The sequence below is a fragment of the Anguilla rostrata genome, chromosome 11 (assembly GCF_018555375.3).
Source record: "Anguilla rostrata isolate EN2019 chromosome 11, ASM1855537v3, whole genome shotgun sequence".
In the NCBI taxonomy this organism is placed as follows: Eukaryota; Metazoa; Chordata; class Actinopteri; order Anguilliformes; family Anguillidae; genus Anguilla; species Anguilla rostrata.
The window spans coordinates 25,033,932-25,040,001 of NC_057943.1; the positions used below are offsets into that span (position 1 = coordinate 25,033,932).

The 6,070-nt window shown below is 43.4% G+C and overlaps 1 long non-coding RNA gene across 1 annotated transcript in view; it reads right to left on the reverse strand.

The window, feature by feature from the left end:
- Positions 1-6,070, reverse strand: part of LOC135234380 (uncharacterized) — a 34,833-nt gene that overhangs the window by 22,752 nt on the left and 6,011 nt on the right. The window contains exon 2 of the long non-coding RNA XR_010324098.1: positions 1,295-1,470. This is a non-coding gene — a long non-coding RNA (uncharacterized LOC135234380). The remainder of the gene's footprint in view (positions 1-1,294; positions 1,471-6,070) is intronic.

Below are 6,070 nucleotides of genomic sequence, written 5' to 3' on the forward strand. Positions count from 1 at the left end.
TTTGAAAGGGCGCAGATAATGCTGATGCCAGTGCAAATATTGCACTGGACACTTTGTACACGCGTGCAGAGCCAAGGCTCATCTTCAACATTATTCCTTTCAAATTTGGCTCAGGGGAGTCCTCTCGAAAAGGTGAACACCGCAGCCAACTTCCTTCAACGCAAACAAGCGTGCAATAAGAATTACCAGCGCAAGTATAGCATAGCCACGCTCATTCAACCAAATTAGAGCATTCAGTTTGCTTTCATAACACACTCCATAGAGTTTGAATAGTTTGAAAAACACACCTGTGCAAAGCTGGCAGAGTGAAAATAATCCCCCCCCCCTCTCGCCCACATGCGAGGTCAGAGAAGCTGTGATGGTTTTGTACGCCGCTGAGGTCTTGGGAGTTTGTGTCTGACGCCTACATGTATACGCTTCACACTCGGGTGTTTAGCAGATGCTCCTAATCAGAGCAAGCGCATACATACAGGTTTCGGCCACGGACAGCACCGATGTCCAGTCATCGGGGGTCACAGCTGATAGTAGCAGTCGATTCATAACTGTACAACATAAAGTTAAATGCCGTAGTAGTATTAAAAAGCAAATGGCTTAGAGCATACATATCATTTTAGATTTAGCTGCCATGTGGGTACAGGGTCTGCCCTTACACCAGGAGATTGTGGGTTCAATACTACAGTTTTAAAATGTCCCTGTTCTGCACTCAGCACTGAAGAGATGGATTATGGGTAATGACTCTGTGGATGCATAACATTTTCTTGTGGTTTGCATCACGCTGCTTAACATCACAGAAATCAGAGGGTGCAGGTCCATCACATCTTCAAACCTTACACCCCAAGCAGATCTCTCCTTTCAGATCTCAAACCTGGGGCAACTGCCTCCCTGGATGGTTGCTTCTCCCAGTCAGGATTGTCACCCACAGGGTTCAGGACAGCAGAATGACAGGCCAACTTCAATTTTTATATTTTTCAATTCTTATGTAGCACATTTTATGTAATTCATTCAGGTTTTTATGGGATTGTTTCACATTTTAATGGCCTGTTATTCTGTACGTTTGTGTATCTGTATCTTGCGTTTAGTGCTCTAGTGATGATGTACATGCACTCAACAGTCTGGGAATGTTGTTGGCCAGACCCGGAACTGGTTACTACTCCCATGGGTCCTCCTATGGGCTTTTACATTCCAAGTATCTCTGGATGAGACAGCCTGCTTATTGAATGCAATGTAAATATACATTAACGTAATGGGTCCGACGTTGTTATCGGCGAGAATAAAACAAGCTCCTCAACCTTACCGACAGTGATGAGAATGTGCCTCATCTTCTCCACGTCTCTGCTCTTCCTGCTTTCTGACCACCCGTCTGCCTGCGCATGAACCCCCGTCTGCCTGCGCATGAACCCCCGTCTGCCTGCGCATGAACCCCCGTCTGCCTGCGCATGAACCCCCGTCCTGCCATCCGATCTCCGAGGGCTGGAACACAATATGCAGGAAGTTACCAAAAAAACAGCTGCAGGTTCAGCTCTCTAAATATAACTATTTCACTGCTCAGCAATGGTTTCAAATTAAATTAAAAGGAAAGTATTTTATTGGCGATTAAAATATATTTCCTGTAATTCCCAGCATATGAGTTATAGGTATGCACTGCATCAGGCAGTGTATTAATCATGAAGGTTTGTTGATACAAGGTGCAATGTATTCATCCAGCATAACCAAAGAATATCAAAATTTTCTCAGTTCCGTTCTCTAAGAATCTCCACACACACACACACACACACACACACACAGATGTGTTCAATCACTCCTATGACACCCTGACATAAATCCACATACCTCGACTGTCTCTCTTATTTATCTCAGTATTCCTCTCCCACAGAGAACACCTTTCAGGCCTCTCCCTCTTTCCCTCCCTCCTTCTCTCTGCTTCTTCCCCTCCCAGTTTCTCTCTTTCTTTCCCTCTGCACCACTTTGACACTGTTGCCATTCATGCAAGTTTCCATGTTTTCCAGCTACCCGAATAAATAAATAGCATTTTTCGCCGTCATAATTATCTGAGCCTCTGTCAACACGCTGACTCACACATGCATATACACACACATCACAGACGCATGAAGACATACATGCCTGCTTTAGTTCCAAACAGTCCCATTTTCCAGCAGGACAGAAAATCCCCCAAATCTCCCCCTTTCCTCTCTCTTCTCTGGCATCCCTCCTCCTGGCCCAGGGTGCGGATTAGAGTGAGTGAGGGGATGAGCCCTGACCTGGTAATTTCCTCCATAATAAACTGTCCCTTGAAGAGAATAACTTTGTGTCTAAATACCTTATAGAAACCAAACAGAATGCATTGTGATCTATGGAAGAGCGGTCTTTAGCAGTGAACAGGCAAGTAATGTGTAGGGTACATGCATGACAGCTAAGGAAATTAAATAGCTGCTGAAATCTCCTGGTCATCTTTCAAGTCCAAGTAAGTGTCCAATTTGTCTGATTCACGGTGGCTTGGTATATAACTTAATATTCCACTGTCAGTTTCAATATTAAAAGAGTCTAATGAGATCGCTGTAAATGTGTGTGACTAACTGTGTGAGCACGTGTATGTGTGTGTGTGTGTGTGTGTGTGTGTGTGGGGGTGTGTATGTGTGTGTGTGTGTGTGTGTGAGTTCAAGTATGAAACCACAATGTGAGTCTGATTCCCCCTCTCTCTGATGTTCAGTCCTCCAGCTACCTCTCCTCTTCTATCTATTCATCCATCTATCTCTCTCTATGTCTTCCAGACTGTCATGAGGTTCAGACATGGTTCATAACAAAGCCATCTATCACTCCCCTACCCTTTGGTACCCCTCTGTCTGACAGTATCTGCCCCCTACTTTCCCCTTATGAAGTTAATAACCTTAATTAAAGGCCTGACCAGTTAGGCTTGCACAGTGTGCACACACACACAACACACACACGGTCCCATTAAGGCAGTATAGCAGTTAGGTATGAGCAAAGCCACTCAAAGACATCTGGCCACACGTCACCTGCCTCACAGGTGGTGCTAGTAAGGTTCCGGTGAGGCCCTGCTTTATTCCCCAGGACTATCGACAGAAAGGATGAAAGAGTATTGATTTGGTCCCCTTCTTTTTCCCAGTCTTTCTGTTTTTTTGTGTGTGTCTGTCATGTCGGTCATTATCTCAAAGTCAGCCGAAAGGCTTCCCGCTGGTCTTGTTTTGACCTTCAGATCAAAGGTCACATTAAGCCACATCCAAGGCGTATTTTTCCACACGTAGACTTGACGCCATTTATTTACTCATCTGTCTGCCTCATTTGTCAGGACTGTTCATGGGTGAGAGCTACCTTTCTAGCTCGCTCGCTCGCTCACCCACTCAATCACCCAATCGCTCCATATGCCACACGCATCAGGGGGTGACTGTGGATGTGCAGAAACTGGTTCTCTTAGCTCTCGGCCCCCTGGCACACACAATAATGTCTGTTGCCAAACCCATTCATCCTGTCAGGGAGCGTCTCCAAAAGCACCCTTGATTACAGCTCAGCCTCACCGGCTCTTTCAAGCTGAAGGGCCCGGTGGCTGTGCGCCAGCCCTGCTTATTGTTGCTGTCATCATTAATGCATTTGCTTCATCCCCCACGACTCAGACGCAGTATATGCTTTAAACACGATCCCTTCATTGAGGTATACATATTCTGGAAAATGCATGCTAAACTCCTTTCGCTCAAGGGTATAATAGCAGTGGCCTCATCTGGGAGGTAAACACGCAAACGTCTGACTTACACTGCAAAAATAACCACATACACATTGTACCAGACGCACACACACAACACATTGTGATCATTAACACACACACACACATTGTACCAGGCACACACACACACGTTATGATTATTAACACACACACACACACACACACACACACATTGTACCAGGCACACACACACGTTGTGCTCTCATGCTCTCCAAAAAAAAAAAACTATACACTGCATGGAATCCACTTAATCGCACATAAGCATAAATCCGCTTTCACATAACCGTGGACACACACAGGACTGGGCAGAGCATGACATAAACACCAGGATTACATTAGAGCGGGGAGAGCAAATCGCCATTATTATCTTCATTAAAGACATTATGAGAATCATTATCTCCGCGGCAATAATGGTCTTGCTTTAAATTAAAACAATATTATGAGAGATTACTGATAATCTCGAAACATGGCTGATGTGTACGCTAGGAGACCCTCTCTAATTAGACGGAGAACTCTTCTGGAAAAGTTCACATTTCTCGGGTTTATGGGTCCAGGGCTAAAATGAGCAGCACCGCCCTCACATACTGGAGATGAGAATAAAGAGACACAAGGAGGACTCTTCAGAGCGCTTCCCTGGGAACTGTCTTTCATCTTCAATGACACTCACCCCACTCTCCCCTGACAGAGGATCAGATTCCCTTCTGTGGAAACAGGGACCTAAACTTCACCCGCCTGCATTCTCAGCTGTCCACACACTGTGATATTAATCTGATTGTATGTAGCTAACGTGTGATAAGTGCGCATATAATTATCTCTATTCACCAAAGCTCACACATTAGTACCTATGGCCATGGGGTTGTATTACACAACCCATTATGGTGCAAATTTAACCCTTCAGGGTATAAAATCACAATTATGCGATTAAAACTGAATATTCTAATGCTGATGTAACAATCACTACTATCACTCTGTAAGTGAAAGCAATGGAGTTCTATAAGACTGACTTAAATTTTTGAATAAAAGAACACTCCAAAAACCTATTTCTCAAAGGGTTAAGAGGGGTTGTCAGTTCGACACACAGCATAGGTTTGGTGGCAGTATGTCACAGGCATTGTAGCCATTGGCTTTCACAGACAATTTTATATGCTTTCTTGCTCTTCCTCCTCTACCTCCTCCTCCTCTTTTCCTGTCCTCTGTCCCGTCCAACTTGTTTCCAGGCAGAAGATACATATCATTTCCTCCTTCTATGCCTTCCTTGCATCTTGTGCTTAAATTACAGCCTCTCCTGTTATTCCTGTTCCAGTGTTTTTGTTTACAATGCCTGTGAGCCTGGGTGTAAGAACAGAGAACGAGAGAAAATGTTTATCGCTTAAAGAAATAGTTTAATGTGTTTGTTTCTGTATGCAAAGCTTTGGCAGTACATTCTTGCCAATATGTCATGCCAATAACGCAATCTTGAATTTAATTGAATACAGAGATAGATAGGGATATAGAAAAACATACTCTGGTATTGGTAGAGCGGAGAGAAAGAGTGCGAGGCTGCATTCTATTGTACATATTTGCGTTCTCATTAGAATGGTGGAATGCATTCACAAACATAACCAATGCAACAGCAACTTCAAGAACAATAATCAACAACAAGTAATCAGTCAATGAACAAATCTGTTGTTTTAATTATATATTTCTAATATATATCTTGAAAATTACTGAATATTATCAATGTATGATATCTATAGAATCCATTATATCTGGTTACAGTAGATGAGCAAACTAACATTAGCTACTGAATCAAGGTAGGAAAGAATTCAACCAGCATTGGCTTGCTCACTTATTGTAATTAGATAGCGAGTTAGTTTGAATTCACTATTTCAAATTGCTGGAGGGATCCAGATAATAAGTATTTATGCATATTTATGCCAGAGACCGAACAAGTACGCATATCGTACTTTTGTTTCTCCAGTTATGTCAAAATTGTCATCAACTGCAAAGTCAAAACTTAACCTAACATGCACTCTTACATACTGTGTAAATTCTAGCCAGTATGCTCCGAAGAATGTAATTCAAAGTACGCAGAATGTAAGTATGCATAACTAAACACATCCACCACACAGAATTCCAGTGTGACATCATCAAGTAAGGACAGTCCCTTGACGCTGGCGGCCTGCGACATCATCACTCAGATACACCGCCTCGGTCAGAAGGGCCAGCACAGTCTCACTGCTTCATCACAGGAATGACACCAGAGTCCACATGTGCCTCCATGTCAGGTTCAGTTTTAATTACAGTCTATGGAATGTTTACAGTCTGAGGAGAATCAGCTAATTCAATCAGGCT